At 35.3% G+C, this 24,014-nt stretch overlaps 1 protein-coding gene across 1 annotated transcript in view; it reads left to right on the plus strand.

Annotated features, from left to right (window-relative positions):
• The window catches only part of Balat (Beta-alanine transporter), a 923,597-nt gene that overhangs the window by 536,493 nt on the left and 363,090 nt on the right, over window positions 1–24,014 (plus strand). The window lies entirely within an intron of this gene.

Below are 24,014 nucleotides of genomic sequence, written 5' to 3' on the forward strand. Positions count from 1 at the left end.
TAAGCAAACCACAACAAAATACAGAAAGTGTTTGATTTATAAGATATAATGAAATTATTATTTAAATAATTTAATGCACCGTTTAATTAACTTATAGTAATAACATTGTATTGGGTGATCAAAATGTTTTTTCCCACTGCCAATGAACATTTCAACGCGAGATTTATGAACGTACTCGTAAATGCCTTTACAATAAATATTCTTATGCTTTTTATTTTATTGAACGAAATTCAGCTTAAAACTTTGATCTTATTTTTAATTTTTATGTCAGACTTTGATTCATTAAACAAAAAAAAATCTCGATAAAAACTTTTTATTTAATTATATATATATATATAAACATACATATTCTTTTTCTTTGATAATTAAAAGAGAAGAGAAGTAATTGATGATTTTTTTTCATTATTAAAGGAAAAAATTAATTATAGTATAAAAATAGTACATTCAAGTGATACAATGAGAATAAAAAATGATAAGTAGCTAAAGTCATAATGTAACATTATGTTTTTTTATAGGTTAACTTTAATGAATTTTTTGGTAAAATAATTAAAAAATTTATATTCTTTACATGTATTGTAGTAAACAAAGTCATCGCAAACAAATGAATACGTTAAGCAGAACTGTTCTCATGTTTGCAGGTGTAGATAAAAATAAGTTAATTAAAAAATTCTTTAAATGATACATTAGTAGGAGCTTTTTTCCAAGTAAAAGACAAGGAAACAAAGGGATGAGTCAAGTAAATAAAAATAAACAAAATTTTAAGGAGTTTATTTTAAGAGTTAATTAATGATTTATTACGACATAACAGGAAATAGTCTACTACTTTCATCATCTACCTAAAAAAGATATAAAAAAACTCAATTCTTATCAAAGTCAAACGTATTTGATTCAAAAGTTTTAGGAGCTTCCTTAAAGATTGTCAAATTTTTCTGGCATAATAAATCACTGCAACATTTTTTTTTTTTTTATTTGTCGTCTGATAGGTACTCAGTTTTGTTAATTCACACAAAAAAAAAATCCCAGATTCTACGATACAGTAAGATATAATAAATAATAGCATGAATTTTCTTCGATTCAGATGTTCAATATTTTAGAAAAATACCCAACAATAATTTGTTTAAACTCAGATTCGTTTCTGAAATTGCAAATGAATTTTACAATATGCTTTCTAATAAACCAATCAATCATATCAGGGTTTTATTTTACATACTATGTTACATTACGATAAATAAAACATTACTCTATTTTCTATTATTTTTGCATAAGTTATTCCATAAATTCAAACTGGGTTAACTGCTTGGACTACGTACACGTAAAGTCAGTAAAATAGTCAACATATTATTTTATAAACAAAGCACATATTTAAACAATTTGACATAGTTTTATTAATTTTTTTAATAGTTCTCATTTATCAAAATAAATTGAATAAATAATTTAAACATCTTAGTTAAATTAAATTCATTCAGGAATTAGATACAAAAGGCATAATAATATTTTTCCTATGCAAAACATCTTGGTTAAAGAGCAGTGACAGCTGACGACCTAATTGATACCGAAAGTGACTTCTTTGAAGATATGGGAACAGATTTGGTCCTCTGGGAAGTCAGGATATTTGTGGTGTGGAGCAACCGTCGGCTCAGTCACTCAATGTGCAAATTGAGCCAATCGATAAGGAAGAAAAACGGAAGCACAAACAGAGCGATAAAGGGAGAACATCTGTGGATGGGGGTGAACTGATGGCACTGGTTAAAGAACTGTAGAAGGTAAATGGCTCTTCTGCAAGGCGGTGGTTAAGAACACGAAGAAAGAGATAAAGCGCCTGCAGGCAGAGTTCTCAACTCCAAGCTCGGCTCGGACCTGCCGAGCTGAGCTTGCTCGGCACGAGGTGCTGAAGGGCAGCACCTTTAAGGCATTGAAGGAGGTGTCACTGACGGTAAAGGTGATATCGCAGGCAACCCAGACGGATGTATCTAGGAACTGCGTTGTAACTACCATCCTGGCGGAGAATGTATCTATCTGAAGTGGAACTGCTACGACTGATCCCTATGAAGTGGCCAGCAAGGGCTACTCAGAGAATTCAACAGATTAAGGACCAATCCCACGACGAGGGGGGATCAGTGTTACTTTCACGACCTGGCTCGCGCCCAGAAGTCAGGGATTAGGTCCGGGGAAATCGTCAGGGATGTGTCGATGATCATGGTGAGAGACGTTGCATCCTCTCAGAAGTGTCGGTTCCATGTATACTAGAATTCGACAGTTGGTGATGAAACCTCACTGGCAGTTGATTAGGAGGGTGCTCGAAACCTCGTGGACACCAGCTTTTGTCTTCCCGGGAGAAGGATAGGTGCCTCCGTCAGGAAAATATTCATATATTTGTTCCGCGAGCGAGACGATCTGGTGAAGGTGGTTTTATCTCAGCCGGATACCGCACGGTGGAAATAGCAAACAGGGATGTCTAGAGCTAACAGGTCCACTTCTCCAGTAACAGCAACAGCAGAACGGTGATCGTGAGGGTGGCCAGCAGATCCTACGCCGAACTGCTACAGACGATGAAGGAGACCGTCTCGCAAGAAAAGGTTGGACACATCCTCCCTTACGGAGGGGCAACAACGACGAACTCCACATCAGAGTGAAAGGGATCGCACCACAGATTTATAATGTTTAACGCCTCCCACTATGTAAATTGCAGACATAGGGTACGGAAGGTGACATCGACGGAGGGTTGCAGACGATTCTGGATGGCGATTCGGAAGAGGCAGTTGAATGGTGACACGCCGAAAAACTTCATAACAATAGTTCAGGACGAGTGTGTGAAGTCCAGGGTGGTGGTCATCTCCCCGGAGAATAGGCACGCGTATTGTTGGTCGGCGGAACTGGCAACTCTCCGATGACGGGCCTGGGCAGCTCGTCGGACTTACCAAGGCTTACCAACGCTTACAAACGCTTCTTTTAAAAACAAATTAAAATGATTAATTTAGAAAACTTATCTAGGTAAAATAATTATTCAGCATTTACTCAACAGCTAATTCAATAAATAAAAAGACTAATTTGTTAAAATTATTGAAAGAAAAAGTATATATATATATATATATTGTTGCAATTGCAATTTTCATTTATGTATTTATTTATTTTTATAAGTTTTAATAAAATAAATATTTGTGAGATAAAAAAATTAGTTAATTGGATAATTAAACAATTTTAAACAATAAAAACTATGTATAACAAAAATACATAAACTATTTCATTAAATATTTTAAAATTAATACATAATTTACCCTAGTTTACTCATTTAATGACCGATGGGAATTCAGAATCCCGACTGCAAATCGTTTCCTATTGACAATACTAATCAAATATGAGTTTTAACTTCCTATTTGACTTCATTACTGTTCGTATTGGAGAAAATCGTATTCACTTATTTACCAGCTGATTACTTATTATTAAGATGTATAAGTATTAACATTTTTAATTTTTATTTTCTTTTAACAATAAAAAGCTGTACCAGTTTATATATTACACATTTTTTGTATTGTGCAGTTTGTAATATGATATTAAAAGAAATATTGTTATAGATTGTTAACATATAGATTGTTAACTGTTTTATAATCTTATTTAACATAATTAAAAAAAAAAAAATTATATATATTAATAATATATTTTATAGTGATTTCGTAATATTTTAAGTAATATTAAAAAAAAATCCGTATATATGTTGACAAAAAGTCCTAGGTTTCAATGAAAATCACGTCTCAAATCTGTTCACTAAGTCCCAACGGATTTCGAAAACCCACTTCTGAAAATGAAAAAATCTGGAAAAGAATTTACAGAACTTTATTAGAATTTATTTATTCTTTAAATCTAACTATTTTCCTTGTAATAAAGTAGAAAATTATCATTACCCTTTAACCGTATGATTTCACTTATTTTGTCCTTTTATATTTACAACTTTTTTATGAAAAGATAAAAAAAATTACAATGTACTGTTTATAGTTATTTTTATTTTCCTACCCCTTCTACTAAGCGTCTTTTCCTTAGTAACTCACTGTACGTTTCTCTGATCTGAGTCGATCTTTTAAATCCCTCAGTTTTCTTTACCCCTTCACCAGACCAAGTCACCAATATCCTCTTTCCGCTCAATTATCCGTCTTGCATGGTCTCTCCTTTAAATTAAAAGAAGACCAACCTCTAGAATTTAATTGGGGATACGAGATTTCAAAAGGTTTATTCTCTGGCAGATCCAGATTTACTACAGAATCGTGTTTGAGTTTTTTTATTAAAATATTATTATTTTGAGAACCAGCTTTCCTTATTTTTTCAATCAGTCTTCCATAATTACATAATTTTTTATGCGTTTAATCTATTCACATGCTTAACCGGTAGTCAAAAATCGCCTTTCTAGATAGCATAGTCTGTGTATAGGATAATCTGTGGAATAGACTGCGCTATAGATTCTTTTGTTTACTAATCTCTCTACTTACCGTTACTATATTTTTCAACTGAAATATATTTCGTTAGCTTTTGTTAATGATCACACTACTAACTCTACCATCAGAAGTTATTGAATCTAAACATTTATACCTTGTTACCTGTCCTAATGTTTTTCCATTCTAGGCAACATCCAGTCTGTCTTGGCTGTTTTTAACGATTGATTACAACTTGTAAAAAAGTATGAAAATAAGCACAAGTTAATCCTGTGTTAAAATATTCATTCTTAAGCTGTGAAGGTAGTAAAAAATATAAAATAATAGGATATTTAAATACCATCTTTAGGCAATATAATGATTGGAATACGGTAGGAATAACTAATTAAATCCCTCATTGGTCTTATGATAGACTTGAACATTGCGAATAAACCTTTTCATTTAATAAACACTACCGATGAACAGTGGTTTGGGAAGCAGAAAAAGAAGAATTGTTTTCTAACACTTGGTGGCAGTGAAGTACCAATCTTATCGCCAAATTACTCCTTACAATCTGAGAAGTAACTAATCAACGGTAAGTTTCAAAAAGCACTGGATGGGATAATTTATTCAGATAATCAAACAGAAATGTTTAAATCATCTACTAGATATAATATATATGGGGAGACCGAAAAAAATTCGATGAGAAGTTGGGAAAGTTATGGTGTTAATTCGTCATGTAAATGAAGAAAAATTTAAATTGTAAATGTAAAAACTTCTTCATTCTGCTTTATTTAATTTTAAACGCATTCCCTTAAGTTTGTTATAACTGTTTTGTAATTAATTTAATGTTTATTTTTAAACACTGTATATGAGAAAATTTATCAAAATATATATGTATATATATATATATATATATATATATATATATCATCAAAACGAACTTTTAAAAACAGTAGCTACATTTATTATACATGTTTTTTATGGAGTAGAAGATAAAAATCTTTTTTTCGGTGTTTACATTATAAATATGAAATTTTTTTACTCGCGTAATTTATTACAAAACTCATTAGTATATTAGTTATTCTTCAAGATTAACCTTTATAAAACTTTTACGTTTTATAATTCAAAATGGATGATTATTTCAATGACAATAATAGTAATAATATTAATAATTAGAATGATCAAAGAACGGCTATATTACGACTATAATAATTATAAAAATTATAATATATCAAATTCAATTCTAAATTAATAAACTGCAATAGTAAACGCGATTGCTGCTCCTGCTCCAGTTGCTGTTGATGAGAGTGCAATCATCAACAAAATTGCACCTACCTTGGCTGGCTTAATTGAGAGGATAATTGAAAATAAAATGAAGCCTCTCAGTACTAAAGAACCTCTTAAGCCAAGAATAATTGTACAGCCTCCTGAAGACACATCTCCAAAACAGAAAGTCGCTCCAGTACAGAAGAAAACGGACACTAAACCTGAAATTCAAGTCCGTCTTAGTGAGATTTCAGTCGATGAAAAGAAAGTGACAGCTACAGAGTCTGTTATGGAGGCTCCCAAGCCTCCTGTAACTGAAGTGGCCTCTAAGCCTCGGAGGCCACAAAAAATTTCACAGGGGGAACACCATTGCGAAGAGAGAATGTTAATATGTTCCGATTCTTTAAGTGCACTTGTCGCAATTCAGAACAAGAACATTAAGGATGTCCTAATTGCAAACATCCTGTCCATTTTATACGTTCTAAAACAACGAGGACAGCGATGTGTATTTGTATGGACTCCGGGGCATGCTGGTATTACAGGTAATGAAATCGTAAACGAAGCTGCCAGAAAGGCAACAGTCTGCGATGATTTGGATGCATTTCCTGTAAGAGTGGCAGAGATGTTAAAGACCGTCTAACAAACATAGTAAAAAAAAAGTAGAATGCTGAATGGAGGAGTTTAAATACAAAATTAAACTCAGTAAAAACTTCTCCTTATAAATGGAAAAGCGACTTTAAGTTGACTCGCCGTGAACAAGTAGCGGTGACCAGACTTAGAACCGGTCACACGCGATTAATAAATTTATATTTGTTAACTGGCGAAGTGAGACCAATGTGCGGTGTTTGTAATAAAACACTGACAATCAAGCATCTAATAGAAGAGTGTACCATATATGAGGACCTCAGAAAGAGGTTCCGTCTTAGAAAGGTTGATAATTATTAATATATCAATATATTTAAATTTTAAAAAATGGGATGAAGTCGGATTTGAATCGATGTGCCTTCTCTTTGCAAAATCTAAATATTTCATTAACTAAAATTTTATCTGGAACCAATGAAAATAATTTCTACTTGTGATACATCGTTGAAAAGCTCTGAATAAGGGCTTGTTACTACAGTTAAGAAAAAGTAAAAAAAACAATTGTTTTTGTTTTTCGGGCTTTTTTGAACGCTTTTGGTCCAGTCAATTGCAATCAAAAGGGTAGGGGCACAACTGGATGTTACAACAGTCCTAAATTCAAAATTTCAACATCCTACGGCTAATCGTTTTTGAGTTATGCGAGATTCATATGTGCGTACGTACGTATGACGTCACGCAAAACTAGTCAAAATGGATTCAGAGATGGTGAAAATTGATATTTCCGTTGGAATCTGAAAACCGAAATTTTTCGTGATTACAGTACTTCCTTTACTTCGTACAAGAAAGTTAAAAAAATAAAAAATTCAAAGAATAAAGAGCAACAATAAATCAGTCAAATCCATGCTTACTGGTCGATGGAGTTCCGTATTTACTTATGTTTCTTGATTCAGTCATCAAAAAATAGCAAGATCTATATTTATACTACCGTATTATATAAAGAGAAAGAGAGTTTTTGTTTGTTCGGGATAATAAAAAAAAAACTACTAGACCTATCTCAACCTGATTTTTACCCTAGTTTCTTGGTAAAACTGAGAAGATTTGAAGACATATTTCATCTTGAAAAATTTCGAAAAAAGAAACAATTAGTATTAACAAGCAAACTAGTGAAAGAAAAGTGGATTAAAGAAAAGTGTTGAAATGACCATTGGTAAAATAGGGAGCACACAGAAAAGTTAAGGTGAATTTTGTGGAACACAAAATTGTGTTCCGGGACTGATGTGAGGCTAGAATGGTGAGGTATGGAAGCACCTCGTGAGAGGCTAGATAGTGATGATTGCATTACCATCAACTAGTAACAAACGGGATGCCCCTGGGGCGCTGTTTTGGGGGGTGCAATGAAGTTCTCTTACAATATCTCTGCAAACAATCGTCCAATTTTCAAAATTCAAACGGGGTACTTGTTAGTAGGTTGAAAGCTAACTTTTGCATGCATCGGTTATACTCGTTCTAACAGGTCACGGTTATTCGGAAATGTATATATATAAAGTTTGTCTATTTGTTTGTTATCGCAGCACGCGAGAACCAACCGACGATTACTTTCAAAGTTGTAGGATAAATTCGTGTTATCCCAAGGAAGGTTTTAAGCCATCTACCGAGGCCCCAGCTCCCTTGAAGGTTAAGATATTAAAAATACTCATTATTTCTTCCCCCAAGGAGGGTGAAATTGTGAATTAAAGATATTCATTATCGAAAAAATAGATTAATCCTTTTACTTCATTATTATATTTCTGCCACCATGGCAAAGAGATAAGTTATGAATTTTTCGTCGTCAAAGGTGTTTCTACTTTAATCCCCGTAGTTACTATTATTCTAACTTTTGTAATTTAGTTTCGTTTTCAGGTTTCTATAAAGCCTGATCACTATAATTATTATTTATCAGTATTGTACTCACAAACATGAAGATAACGTACAGTGCGGGAGACCAGGGTTGAGCCCTCTGGGTAGATGAGAATGGCAACCGAAGCAAGTTCTGCAGGTGTCTAGGGTGCCGTCTCTCTCTCTCAAACCGGAAATGGCGAGCGAAGCGAGCTCTATCGTTATGGGGTAGGCCACTTGGCCCCGGAAGGCCTCGAGGAGCCCATGAGTTGACTCCGGGATTTGCCTGGACTGACCTGATCCCCAAGGGTCCAGGTTCTTGCTAGACGGGCCGGCTAGTATATGTATATTATTTATGTAGTATTAAAGATTTTTTTTTTAAAGATTAAAAGAATCTTATCTTTAACGTTTTAACGTTGATTTCAAGAAATACTAAAGAGTAAGGCATTGAAAAAATATTAAGATTTCACTTTTTAAATACAATGGGTAACTTGCGTAAGGAATTTAATTAAAAAAGAAATTAATTAAAATATGTTTTCGTAACCACAGATTGGAATGGGATGGAAAAAACGTTTATAGGGATTTTAATTCCTATTAATGAAGAAAATATAGATGCTAAAAACTCACAATAGCTCCTTTTTTGAAGCAAGATATAACTAAAAAAATTAAAATATAAAAAATAATTTTTTCAATATTTTTTTGAATATTGGATAACGTTTTTGGTAATTGTGATCTTGACAAAAAAATACTTCAAATTTTGTAAGAAAGATGTTTGGATAAAGTTTTCCAACAAAGACTTTAAATTTTATTTCGGCCAATTCACCCCATCCTATTTTCCAATTTTTGAAAAAATTTAATGCATTCTTTATCTCCGAAGGTAATACCTGTCTACCAAGTTTGAAAGAAATCAGTCAACGGGGCCCAGATTTATAAGAACAAGGCCCAACATCGTTACATACAAATATCCGTCTGAGAAAAATAAATTTTATGATCTTGGGAGCAGTGGATACAAAACTTTTTCGTGTATTACGAGTATTTGCAATTTAATTAAATCAGTTTTGTTTGTTAAAAAAAGTTTAAAAATACAAAGTTTATTTCTAAGCCCTTTTTAATTATGCTTATTTTTAATAGTCATAAATATTAAATTCACAAAATTACAAAATTATGCAAATTTGTGATTATAATCTACCTCGTCTAACCATATTCACGTTGGTGTTTTAGATAGCTTACATACACCTAATGTTTATAATAAGTAGTATGATATTAAATAACCAATTAATACATAGAAAGGGCATGAATACCTGATTTACAGGATATTAATATAATTGCCATTTATAATTATTAAATTATCAATAATATGAAGGGTGCTCATTAACATCATATTCCTCATTATGAACTACTACCTTATTTAGTTAATAGATGAATTATTTTTAATATGTATTATTAATATTTTATACTTAAGATTAGATGTTCTTGTACATTATCTTCAATGAAAGTTAAATTATTGAATGTAAAATTCTTCAGAATATAATATCATATAACTCAATGTGTTTCGTAGGAAACCTTCTCCTCGAGTAAATTAATATCTACGAGTACAACCGAAGATAGTATCATTTTTAAATTACTAAGTAAGGAATATTAGACAGCATAAAAAATAGTACACATTTAGAAACTTTTATCTACAACTAGAATTAAGTTTTATTGCACAAACGTGTTTCCTAGAAAGTAGTTAGTCCAAATTTCTTGTCAGTTCTCTTTTTCCTTTGTCCTTTATCCTTTATCTTCTTCCACAACATTATAGGGTTCTTAATGATATCATAATTTATTAAAAATTAGTATTTTTGGCCTTGGATATAGTAACAAAAGATAGATTTGGTCTTTAACTGAATGACCAAAAATAAGATTTTTTTTTTTTAAGTTAAAATAATAAAAAAGAAAATCGCTTTAAATTTCAAAAGGATTAAATCCTACTTATTGAGAAGTATTTTTTTTCCACGTAAAACCAGATATAAAATAGCAAAAAGGTTCTGTTAACCTTTTACTCTTATGTCTAATTATTATTTTATGTCACATGCTACGATTGTTATTTTATTATTAAAGCGAAAATTCTTCTAGCGTTCCATATTGAATTTCCATCGGATAATTAAACTGGAAGCAAAAAAAAATATTTTAAATAGAAACTATAACAAATTGGATATGTAAATCTAATTTATTTGTCGTATAGTTTTATCTGTTAGATTAGTATTAGTTTTATTACGCTCGTAACTTAATAAACATTGTGATTAACTATAAAAGCTCTTTCATAGAAAAAAATGGCTTGATGAATATTTTGTAAGAAAATTAATTGTTTCTTTCATCAGATGTACGGAACCGTAACTGTCAATTGAGGATCGGTGGAATTACAATTTAAAAGAATTGCTGGATTTTTTCTGATATTAAATTTATACATGTAATAAAATGATAATTAGGGTCTTCCCTGTGACCGCATCAGGCAAAAATTACTGGACAGATTTTAATAATAATTTGAACATTTATACCTAACAGGCTTCGTCATTATATCCAATTAGAATTATGAAAGATAGTCCTGATGGGGTTAAGATATTAAAATATTCATAAAAAATATAATAATCTTTCACTTCATGATATTTCCGTGATATTTAGGGCTTTTTTGCATCTAACATTCAAGTCCTGTATGTGTAATCCCCATGTAAGGGATTTATCCAATACTAGTCCTAAAAATCTCACGTTATCTTTATATTCTATTGGATCATTGTCGATTGTCAACGTAGGACTTTGATGAGGAATTCTCTTCCTACAGAAGTGTACACAACACGTTTTTTCTGGTGAAAATTGGAATCCATTATTCCTCGCAACTTCATTTAGAGCGTTGATCGCTCGTTGCAATTTGTATTTCACCATAGCAGTCTTGTTGCTGGCATACACAATTGCCAAATCATCAACTTAGACGCTTTTGCTGATTTCTACTAGAATAGCTAATATCAATTAATTAATGGCGATCATAAACAAGGTACCGCTCAACGGCGAACCTTGTGGTATGCCATTTTCCAAGATTTTTATAGATGAATATTCGTTGTTGACACGTACTTGGAAAGTACGGTCATTCATATAGTTGCTCAATAAGATTGGCAGTTTGCCACGAATGCCTCATTCATGTATTTGGAGCATTATACCATGACGCCAGGTCATATCGAAAGCCTTCTAAAGATCAAAGAAGACTCCGACATAATGCTTTCTTGTAAAAAAGCTGTTACATATAACGTTCTCTAAGTTAATCATTTGATCAGTGGTAGAATGGTATTGACGAAAACCTGCTTGATATGGTGATATCAGGTTTTCTTTTTCCAAAACCCAAACGAGTCGATTATTAATCATTTTTTCGAATATTTTTCCCATAGCGCACGTCAAGGAGATAGGACGATAGCTATTGGGATCTGTTAAATTTTTATTTTTCTTTGGTACTGGAACAACATGAGCTTTTTTCCACTGCTGCGGGTACATTCCAACCCGCCATATCTGATTATACAATTCTAATAATCTGCGTTTTCTAGTGGTATTCAGCTGCCTGATCATATTATAATGGATTTCATCCGGACCAGCAGCTGTGTTGGCTGCTTTTTCCAACGCTTTCACGAATTCTTCCATTTTAAATGGTACATTATATGAGTAATTATACTCAGTACGGAAATTTAGTAGACCTTCAAGTTCTTCTTTTTTCGCTCGAAAATCTTCTTCGTAGTTAGCCGTTTTGCTGGCTTTCTCGAAGTGATTGGATAATAACTCTGCGATTTCGTTTGGAGTGTCCTTAATTTCGTCTTCATCTTGAAGGCTAGTTATGGGTGCAACATTTTTACGCCTACAAATCGCCTTCACTTTCCTCCAAACATCTGATGCAGTAGTGGTTCTGTCGATGGATGATACGTATTGCTGCCAGGATTGTTTCTTCAAGTCTATCATGAGACGTTTTGCATACGCCCTGTATTTTTTAAAGGCAATAAGATTCTCTGTGGTAGGACGTTTCTTAAAGGTCTTCTTAAAGGTTTCTTATACGTCCTTTTCTTTCTTTTAATAGCTTCACTTATTTCATCGTTCCACCATGGAACGGGTCGTTTCGTAAATGATCGGGAAGTGATCACCGGGAAATGATCGCTTCCATACAAATCGTCTAAAACATGGAAGCTGTACCTCGGTGCTATCGATCCGCTTATCAGTGCAAGATCTATACAGGACGTCGATCCATCTCTGGCATTGAAAAAGGTTCCTGACCCATCGTTTAAAAGCATAAGTTCAAAATTCATCAGGTACCTTTCTAATTCTCTTCCACGGGGATCTACTTGGTCCGATCCGAAATTCAAAGAGAATTATGAGCATTAAAATTACCCACCAGTAAAATAGGTGGGGGAAGCTCAGTAATTAGTCGCGCTATGTCATCCTCCTTGAAATCAAAATTTGGCAAGTATATGCTGCAAACAGTGACCTGAAGCGACCTTCATTCTAATGGCGACCGCTTGCAGGTTTGTATTTAAATCAACAGCTTCGGCGGTAGCTCTGGTCGATGTTAGTATGGCTACTCCACCTCTAACTCATATTTGGCGGTTGATCTCGCCGAAATGTATTATATCCTTTTAGTTTAAAATTTTCATTTCGGCTGAAATTCGTTTCTTACAGACATATATAAATCGGGTCTACATCATGTAGCAAGCGTTGGAGCTCATGGATGTTTGAAAAACATCCATTGATGTTCCATTGTACAATCGACTCGCTGATTTTAAATTAAATTATAGCCTAGGTTTTCCCTTCGGCCATCCTTTTTTTCTTTTCTTCTCCATGCTGCGAATAGCTTCGTGTTCGCGGAGAACGTCGTCGCCCGTGTAGCTTCCGGTCTCCGAATCGGAGACCATCGAAGCCGCTGACGACGACAGGCATGGATCGGCGCCGGTTTCAGGCGCCGATTGAGAGGCGGCAACCTGGCCGACCCCCGACACGGGAGCAGCACCGGTCACCGCCTGTGAAAGGGGGGACACTTGCCGACCTTGCGTGGATATTTCTGGCCTCTGTGGTTTAGAGGCCACCTCAGTTGCAGGAGGCTTGGCACCCTCCATAACAGACTCTTTCTTCTTATCCTGAAGGATCTCGCTGAGACGGACTTGACCTTCTGGTTTGGCGTCCATTTTCTTTTCTACAGGAGCAACTTTCATTTATTTACAGATTTATCTTAGCAGGCTGTACCACTATCTTTGGCTTAAGAAATTCATTACTGCTGAAAGGTTTCATCTTGTTTTCGATGATCCTTTCAATCATGCTAGCCAAAGTAGGCGCAAGTTTATTTATAATTTGTGTTTCATCTACAGCAATTGGAGCAGAAGCAGGAACAGCAGCCGCAGCCTGAGCATAAGTTGTTGTTGCTCTAGGCTTGCGGGCGTTAACAATCCTTCTTGCTTCGATGTAGCTGACTTTCTGCAGGGTTTTAACTTCCTGCACAGCTACCTCGTCTTTGTAGACAGGACAATTCCTGGATCTACATGAGTGCTGTCCCTTGCAATTGATGCATGTAAGGGGCTCTTTACGCGGCTCTCCCTCATGCACCTCTTCGCCATGAGGAGGAGAACCATGAGAATAACGAACACATCGGGATGACTAAACTGATGACCAGACTGGAAGAGAGAGCGAAACGATCTCTGACCGAATAGTCAAGGCCATCAAAACATTGCTGGAAAGTTTCAGTTGATCGTATATAAAATTAAGAACGCACGGGCGGAAAAAAGGACGTATAACTCGATTATAAACGATCTGGATGTACACAGGAGGGTGTCCGCAGTATGCTTCAGACGCACCCTCCGCTTTTTTGGCCATATAGTCCGTAGGCCCAGCGAAACTCTTGAGTAGCTAGTCATACAGAGAAAAATTGAGAGCAGCAGGTCACGCGGAAGACCGCCGTAAAGATGACTGGACAAATTGTAGAGGCGACTGGAGAAGCGTTAGGTACATTGACTCGCGTGAAAGACGACCGTGAGGTATGGCTGGAAATTGTGAGCGAAGTATGAACTGGTTCACCGGCTCTCAGATACGAGAGGAAGGATCACTGATGATGATGATAATGAATCTATATTCAATTGTTTTATTACATTTTAATTGATAAATTAAACAATCACGGTTTATAATGTTATAATTGATTTAAAATATAAGCTATTAAGGATTGTTAAATAATTTTTTTATAAACTTTTTTAACGTAGGGATATCATCTATATAAATAAAAGACAATCTTCGGTTTTTTTGTGTGCCGTAATAACCCAAAAAACAACTTAATCGATTTTGCTGAAAATTTTACAATTTATTATTTGTGTCGCGAGTGTTTACATGTTATTAGTTCGATAATATTTAATCTCATAACTGTTTGAGAAAATCGATATTGTCATAGAGAACTATTGATATAGACAATGACAATCGATATAGACCATATCTATCGATATAAACAACATAAAATTTATTAAAAGAAGTTTTAAGTTATTTATTTATACGTTTTGTTTACTTCCTTGTACGAAGTAAAGGAAAAATTTCGGTTTTCAGATTTCAACGGAAATACCCATTTTCGCCATCCTTGATCCATTTGGATTAGTTTCCGCGTGACGTCTGTACGTACGTATGTATTTCGCATGACTCATAAAGATTAGTCATAGGATGATGAAATTTTGGATTTAGGACTGTTGTAACATTTAGTTGTGCACCTCTCCTTTTAATTACAATATATTGAACCAAAAAAAAAAAAATGATTTTTGACTTTTTCTTAACGACAGTAATAAGCCCTCTTTGAAAGCTTTTCAACGATATGTCATAAGCGGTACTTACTTTGATTGGTTCCAGAGTTATAGCCAAATAAAATTTCAATCAAATAAATATTTGGATATTAAAAGGGGAAGGTACATCGGTTCGAATCAGACTTCATTTCCTTTTTTTTTAACTTTTTTTTTGTTTTAAATATATTGATTTATTAATAACTATTAACCTCTGAATGTAAAAAGACTTTTTACGATAAATAATAAGTCAATAATAACAATAAACAAAAATATGAAAAAATATAGAAGTTAATAGTAAAATAAAATTTTATGTACTTTTCACTTTAAAAAATGTGTACATGTAATTTAATCGGCGTACAAGGAAGTCATGTGGTTTCCCCATCAGATTTTTATGATTTATACAGTAGTGAAATTGGTGAGGTTTGATTCTGACAACAGTTACACCCACTAGTATGAAATATTTGTTAATTTCTTATAACATGAAAAAAAGAGTTCAGACTAATTTTTATATTAAAAAACCTAATGGAAAATCGTGAGTTGAATGATGAATGAAATAAAACAATTATAAACTCCATGAAATAGTCAATATAACTAGGGGAAGGTTTTGAAATAAAGTATATTATTTTTATTTATGAAAAAATTACTATTCATTAGTAAAAATAAGGTGCATTACCGAATAGACTGTAATAGAGTGCTAAAGTATTATCTTTGTTCTTTTAAAATTCGTCATTTTTTACAAGCCATGCTCGTTATATTGAGATAATGCAATTATTATTATGCTATTTTTTAATTTTTAAAACAAAAGACTTTCTTTTTAGCCTACGGAAATCACCGTCAGGTATTATTTTAGAGAATGGTATAAGTGTAAGTCTTGTACAATTTCAGGTCGGCCGTTTCTGAGATATGTGTTAATTGAAACCCAACCACCAAAGAACACCGGTATCCATGATCTAGTATTAATATCCGTATAACAAAAGACTTTATAGTTTTTCTATTCAACCACAACAAAATGCAAGCTATTACAAATATATTTTTATTAATTAATCGCGTCTACAATGAATCCATTATTAAAAATAGAATGATTTAAAATCATTATCGTTAGTAATTTCTAAAATCGTAAAAAAAAATAATAAAATTTAATAATTAAATTAAAAACTTTCAAAGATACAATTATTTGTATTTTTCTCTCGAAAATGTTTAATAATAATAATAATAATGCCCTGTTTAATACCCATGTTTAATGCCTGTTTAATGCCCTGTTTAATGCCCATTAATACCCTGTTTAATGCCCATGTTTAATAATAATAATGCCCTGAGGTAGATATTCCCCACGTCCGGAACACAACATCTACGTTCCACGTCCAGGGCGGCAACAGCTGTACTCAAGTACATTACATATAGCTGGCTAACGGGGTTCCGAGTGTTGTTTCTCGGATATACTTTTTTCGGTCGATTTACATCTATAGGCCGAATTACAGGACTGGACTTTACGGCCACCTGCAGATACGACATTATTAACGATTACGGAAATGGATTAATACCGCCGTTAGAGCTGGCGATGTGGCGGCCACGGTCAAAGTTATTTGCAGGTGTAACGGAGACCTTTCGTCGTCCACATGCCCCCCGCGATGGCAAGCATGTAGTTAAGGTGCCCATGTTCGGAGCATGGGAGCCCTGAAAGCTTCGGTGTGTAGGGGCCTGGAGTCAGTGCAGAGACTGCGCATCCGCTCTCTGCCAGGACATATGCCGGTTCCACCGGAGTACCGGAACGGACCTCCAGGGTTGGTAGGCCTGGAGTGGGGGTGTACCCCGGCGGCTAGCCTTACTACAGAAGGGATTATTTGTTCATGAATTTTCCTGAACAAACCAACGTGGCAGAGGGTGCACGTAAACACCCTCGTTTAGAACCAGCCGTTTCGCCTGAGGCAAAACGGAGGAAAAGTACGGAAAATAAAAAAATAGAGATTGAGGCTAGAAAAAGCTTACAAAAAGCTTTTTTTAAAAGTAGTAATGTACCGAAACCCAAATATTTGGTCATTACAAAGGAGGATGGAAATTTCTCGAGGGTGAGTCCTTTTCTCATCGCTCGAGAAATAAACAAATGTGCTGGAGGCCCTGTTAAAGAAATAAGGAAAACTTTTACGGGACTTCATGTAGAGACTGTTAATGATATACAGTCTCAGAAGATTTTAGGGCTGAAGAAAATTGGAGAGCTAGCGGTACGTGTTGATCCCCACGGCACGCTCAACACCTCAAGGGGTGTTGTGGTCTGTCGGGATCTTTTAAACTGTTCGGAGCAAGAGATTGTAGAGGAACTGGCAGCACAAGGAGTAATAGAGTGCCGTCGATTGAACATGAGAAGGAACGGTGAGGTCTTACCCTCAGCTTCTCATGTCCTCACTTTCAACCGGCCTACTTTTCCAGAAAAGATAAGAGCGGGGATTCACCGTTTGGATGTGCGGGCATTTGTCCCGCAGCCAATGAGGTGCTTCAAGTGCCAACGCTTTGGCCACACAGCTCTTAGATGCGAAAGACCGCAAATATGCGTGTGCGGTGAAGAGGTGCATGAGGGAGAGCCGTGTAAAGAGCCTCCTACATGTATTAACTGCAAAGGAGCGCATTCTTGTAGATCAAGGAATTGTCCTGTCTACAAAGATGAAGTAGCTGTGCAGGAAGTAAAAACCCTGCAAAACGTCAGCTACTTCGAGGCAAAGAAGATAGTTAACGCCCGTAAGCCTAGAGCAACAACATCTTATGCTCAGGCTGCGGCTACTGTTCCCGCTCCTGCTCCGATTGCTGTAGATGAGGCTGAAATTATAAATAAACTTGCGCCTACTTTGGCTAACATGATTGAGAGGATCATCGAAAACAAGATGAAACCTTTTAGCAATAAAGAATTTGTTAAGCCAAAGATAGTGGTACAGCCTGCTGAAGATAAGTCAATAAAAGTAAAAGTTGCTCCTCCAGAAAAGAAAACGGACACCAAACCAGAATGTCAAGTCCGTCTCAGCGAGATTCTTGATGTCAAGAAAACAATAATACCGACAGAGACTGTTATGGAGGCTTCCAAGCCTCCTGCAACTGAAGTGGCCTCTAAGCCTCAGAGGCCACAAAAAATCACACAGGGGGGCGAGTGTCCCCCCTCCCACAGGCGGTGACCGGTGCGACTCCCGTGTTGGGGAGCGGCCAGGTTGCCGCCTCTCAATCGGCGCCTGAAACCGGCGCCGACCCATGCCCTTCGTCGTCGGCGGCTTCGGTGGTCTCCGATACGGAGACCGGAAGCCTTACAGGCGACGACCTTCTCCGCGAACACGATGCTGTTCGTAGGATGGAGAAGAAAAGGAAAAAGGGATGGCCGAAAGGAAAACCCAGGCAATAATTTAATTAAAAATTAGCGAGTCGATTGTACAATGGAACATCAATGGATGTTTTTCAAACATCCATGAGCTCCAACGCTTGGTACATGACGTAGACCCGATTTGTATATGTCTGCAAGAAACGCATTTCCGCCGAAATGAAAATTTTAAATTAAAAGGATTCGATATATTTCGGCGAGATCAACCGCCAAATGTAAGAGTTAGAGGTGGAGTAGCTATATTAACATCGACTAGAGCTACCACCGAAGCGGTTGTTCTAAACACAAACCTACAAGCGGTCGCCGTTAGAATGAAGCATCCGCTCCAGGTCACTGTCTGCAGCATATACTTACCGTATTTTGATTGGAATAAGGATGACATAGCAAGACTAATTTCCGAGCTTCCCCCACCTGTTTTACTGGTGGGTGACTTTAATGCTCATAATTCTCTTTGGGGATCAGATCGAGTAGATCCCCGTGGAAGAGATCTGGAAGGGTTCCTGATGAATTCAGAACTTGTTATTTTAAACGACGGATCAGGAACCTTTTTCAATGCCAGAGATGGATCGACGTCCTGTATAGATCTTGCACTTATAAGCGGATCGATAGCACCAAGGTACAGCTTCCATGTCATAGATGATCTGCATGGAAGCGATCATTTCCCGGTGCAAATTGTAACTGATGTTACAAGAACAATATATCCCATCCCTAAAAGATGGTTATTTGAGAAGGCAGACTGGACGAGCTTCACAGCTAGAACGATACTCCCAGAAACAACTGGAGTTATTGGAGACGATGTCGACGCCATAACAAATGCAATAATTGAATCTGCATCGAGATATATTCCCAAAACATCTGGGAAACTTACGAAAAAACCCGTTCCATGGTGGAACGATGAAATAAGTGAAGCTATAAAAAGAAAGAAAAGGGCGTATAACGCCTTTAAGAAGCGTCCTAGTATAGAAAATCTTGTTGCCTTTAAGAAATACAGGGCGTATGCAAAACGTCTTATGATAGACTCGAAAAAACGATCCTGGCAGCAATACGTGTCATCCATCGACAAAACTACTACTGCATCAGATGTTTGGAGGAAAGTGAAGGCGATTTGTGGGCGTAATGATTTTGCTCCCATAACTAGCCTTCAAGATGAAGATGAAATAAAAGACACTCCATATGAAATTGCAGAGCTGTTATCCAATCACTTCGAAAAGGCCAGCAGAACGGCCAACTACGAGGAAGGTTTTCGAGCCAAAAAAGAAGAACTCGAAGGTCTACTAAATTTTAGAACTGAGTATAATTACTCATATAATGTACCATTTAAAATGGAAGAACTCGCGAAAGCGTTGGAAAAAGCAGGTAACACAGCTGCTGGTCCGGATGAAATCCATTATAATATGATCAGGCAGCTGAATACCACTGCAAAACGCAGATTGTTAGAACTTTATAATAAAATTTGGCGGGATGGAACGTACCCGCAGCAGTGGAAAAAAGCTCATGTTGTTCCAGTACCAAAGAAAAATAAAAATTTAACAGACCCCAATAGCTATCGTCCTATTTCTTTGACGTGTGCTATGGGAAAAATACTGGAAAAAATGATTAATAATCGACTCATCTGGGTTTTGGAAAAAGAAAACCTGATATCACCGTATCAAGCAGGTTTTCGGCAATACCATTCTACCACTGATCAAATGATCAGCTTAGAGGACATTATATATAACAGCTTTATTAAAAGGAAACATTGTGTCGGAGTCTTCTTTGATCTTCAGAAGGCTTTCGATATGACCTGGCGTCATGGTATAATGCTCCAGATACATGAATGGGGCATTCGTGGCAATCTGGCTATACTGCTCAGCAACTACATGAATCACCGTACCTTCCAAGTACGCGTCAAAAATGAATATTCATGTGAAAGAATCTTGGAAAATGGCATACTGCAGGGTTCGCCGTTGAGCGGTACCTTGTTTACCATTGCCATTAATAAATTGATACTAGCCATTCCAGTAGAAATCAGCAAAAGCGTCTATGTTGATGATCTGGCAATTGTGTATGCCAGCAGCAAGACTGCTATGGTGAGGTACAAATTGCAACGAGCGATCAATGCTCTAAATGAAGTTGCAAGGAATAACGGATTCCAATTCTCACTAGAGAAAACGTGTGTACACTTTTGTAGGAAGAGAATTCCTCATCAAAGTCCTGCGTTGACAATCGACGATAATCCAATACAATATAAAGATAGCGTAAGATATTTAGGACTAGTATTGGATAAATCCCTTACATGGGGATTACATATACAGGACTTGAGTGAAAGATGCAAATTAGCCCTAAACATTATAAAATGTTTATCGAATTTAAATTGGGGCTCAGACAAAGAGACATTATTGAGATTGTATAAAGCATTGGTTCAATCTAAACTAGACTACGGATGCATCGTATATTCATCCGCTAGAAAGTCGCACTTAAGAAAGTTAGACGTAGTTCATAATAGCGGAATAAGATATGCAACAGGCGCTTTCCGCACAAGTCCGGCGGCTAGTCTAATGTCTGAAGCCGGAATAATGCCACTACATTATAGAAGAGAGATCCTTTTGTTAAGATATGCAGCAAATGTATGGGCTTTCCCTGCTCATATAAATAATAAATTGTTTACGAATCATCCTATGGCTGCAGTATATGAACATTGTGCTACCTATTCCAGACCAACCGGAATTAGGTACCACGAATTAAGAAGAAAATATGAAATTGCTATACCAGAGACACTAGCAATTTCTACTAGAGAAATACCGCCATGGCTCTTGCCAGCGGTAAATACAAGTTTGGATCTCTCTCAAGGAGAAATAAAAAAGAAACCAGCAGTGATCATCCAGCAGGAAGTTTTAGCAACCGTCAGTAGTTACGAAGAACATATTAGAATTTATACTGACGGTTCTAAAACAGAACATGGTGTTGGATGCTCGATATATGTAAATGAAGAAGCCCACTCTTGGAGACTGCCAGATGTGGCCAGTGTCTACACGGCAGAACTCACTGCAATTCAGCAAGCTCTTCGCTACACTGAACACTATTGCGAAGAGAGAGTGCTAATATGTTCCGATTCATTAAGTGCACTCGTCGCAATTCGGAACAAGAACATTAAGGATGTCCTAATTGCAAACATCCTGTCCATTTTATACGTACTAAAACAACGAGGACAGCGATGCGTATTTGTATGGACTCCAGGGCATGCTGGTATTACAGGTAATGAAATCGCAGACGAAGCTGCCAGAAAGGCAACAATCTGCGATGATTTGGATGCATTTCCTGTAAGAGTGGCAGATGTTAAAAACCGTCTAACAAACATAGTAAGAAACAAGTGGAACGCTGAATGGAGGAGTTTAAATACAAAATTAAACAGTTAAAACTTCTCCTTATAAATGGAAAAGCGACTTTAAGTTGACTCGCCGTGAACAAGTAGCGGTGACCAGACTTAGAATCGGTCACACGCGATTAACAAATTTATATTTGTTAACCGGCGAAGTGAGACCAATGTGCGGTGTTTGTAATAAAACACTGACAATCAAGCATCTAATAGAAGAGTGTACCATATATGAGGACCTCAGAAAGAGGTTCTGTTTTACAAATAATATTAGTGCTGATCTGGATAATGGAAATGAAGAAAATATAGTTGCATTTTTACACGCCAGTGGACTTCTTAAAAGTCTATAAAATGGAAGTTTAAAGCTGTGGTAAAAGATACTCTAAGCGGTAGTTTTATATATACATATAGAAGAAAGAAGAAAGATATGGTAATGATAAGATTAATTATAATTTTAAGTTCATGGTCTTTTGAGAACCTATCTCAAATTTTAATATTGGGGCCCTTTACACCCCGTAAGTGTTTGTGATTGTCCTTGTCTTTCATGTTTTAATGTTTATTGTGAAGTTTGTGTTTTTAAATAAAATGTAAGGGCCCTTTACACCCTTACATATGACGATCCTGATGGAGATAATAATTTCTTTTAAAGAATGTGACGAGGGCTAATGACCTTAGCAGTCGATGCCCGTAAAAATTCAGATAAAAAAAAAAAAATAATAATAATAATAATTATTTTGTGCAAGTTAAAACTGTTTCATAAAGTTTCTTTTTACTTATTTCTTTGTAAATTTTAATTTTAGCTAAATTAAAATTCATATTCGGTTATATAAGACCAGTAAATTAGTGATATAAATTCAAGCCTACCTTTTTACAGGTATTTTCATAACAAAGGGTTTTGAATAATAAATATGTACTACCTTTGATTATATATAATGAAATATTGATTTTATATAGTCTGTTACATTAACCGTATTTTTTATTAATTTTTTTAAGGTAATTTTTCCTCTTTCCTGGTGTAATTTTTATTATAAAAATATCGGTAATAAACATTTTTTGTATCTCAAATTACATTTACAATCGGTTTCGTAGATTAGAAACTATAAGTAGATTACGCAATAATCAAGATATATGCGTTTCTTTTGAAACAGCTTACATTCTAGACAATGGAAAATCAAAGGAAGCATAAGCATTGATAAAGTACAGCTAATAATGAACTAGAAATCATAATAATTTCCACGAATAAAATACTACCAATAAAATCACAATGTAAAAAGAAAAAAATTAGTAACACAGGAAGAAATAACAATAGAAATATAAATACTTAACGATTTACAACTTAAGAAGAGAGGCATAGTCCTGAGTATCACTATTAGGTTCCTAGTATCCCGCCTTAGTACCCGCTTTAATCGCCTTGCATCCTCTATTGTCTAAGAAGTTAACAGCTGCAGTGTTTAGGTAGTTGCAAATCGATCTATATTCTCCCGAATTCACGGTAACCATGAGAACTGGTGAATTTCGTTGTTGCATACGAACCATGAGGCCTCTCTAATGAATCTCGCAAATTTATTCTCTAAACTCTGTAAATACACTACATTGATGATACCTGCTGCACCCAAGAATTCGATTCTAAAACCGGTTTTGGAATCACTTTGTACAAAAATAGCGATTGTTATGGATAGTTACGATTTCGTGCCTAAAAATCTGATTAGCTTCTTAAATTTGATATCAAGCTGTTTCCTTTTTACTTCCTTGAACTTCGTAAAAGGAAGAATTGTAATCGCGAAAAATTTCGCTTTTCAGATTTCAACGGAAATATCCATTTTGACCACCCTTCAATGAAACCCCATTTTGACTAGTTTCGGCGTGACGTTTGTACGTATGTATGTACGTATCTCGCATAACTCAAAAACGATTAGCCGTAGGATGTTGAAATTTTGGATTTAAGACTGTTGTAACATCTAGTTGTGTACCGCCCCTTTTGATTGCAATAGACTGATCCAAAAAGCCCAAAATAAAAAAAAAAAGAAATGGATTTTGGACTTTTTCTTAACTGCAGTAATAAGCCGTCATTGACAGGTTTTCAACGATATATCATAAGTGATACTTATTTTTATTGGTTTCAGAGTTATAGCCAAATAAATCTTTAATTAATGAAATATTTGGTTCTTACAAGGGAAAGCACATCCGTTTGAATTAGACTTCATCTCTTTTTTAAAATTTTTTTTTAATTTTAATATTTTGATTTATTATTTCTTATTAACCTTTCATTATAAAAATGTTTTACGATGAATAATAATTCAATAAAAAAAAAAATTGAAAAAATTTCAGAAGTTAATAATGAGATAAAATTTTATGTACTTTTCATTTTA

The sequence above is a fragment of the Lycorma delicatula genome, chromosome 6 (assembly GCF_047948215.1).
Source record: "Lycorma delicatula isolate Av1 chromosome 6, ASM4794821v1, whole genome shotgun sequence".
Taxonomy (NCBI): Eukaryota; Metazoa; Arthropoda; class Insecta; order Hemiptera; family Fulgoridae; genus Lycorma; species Lycorma delicatula.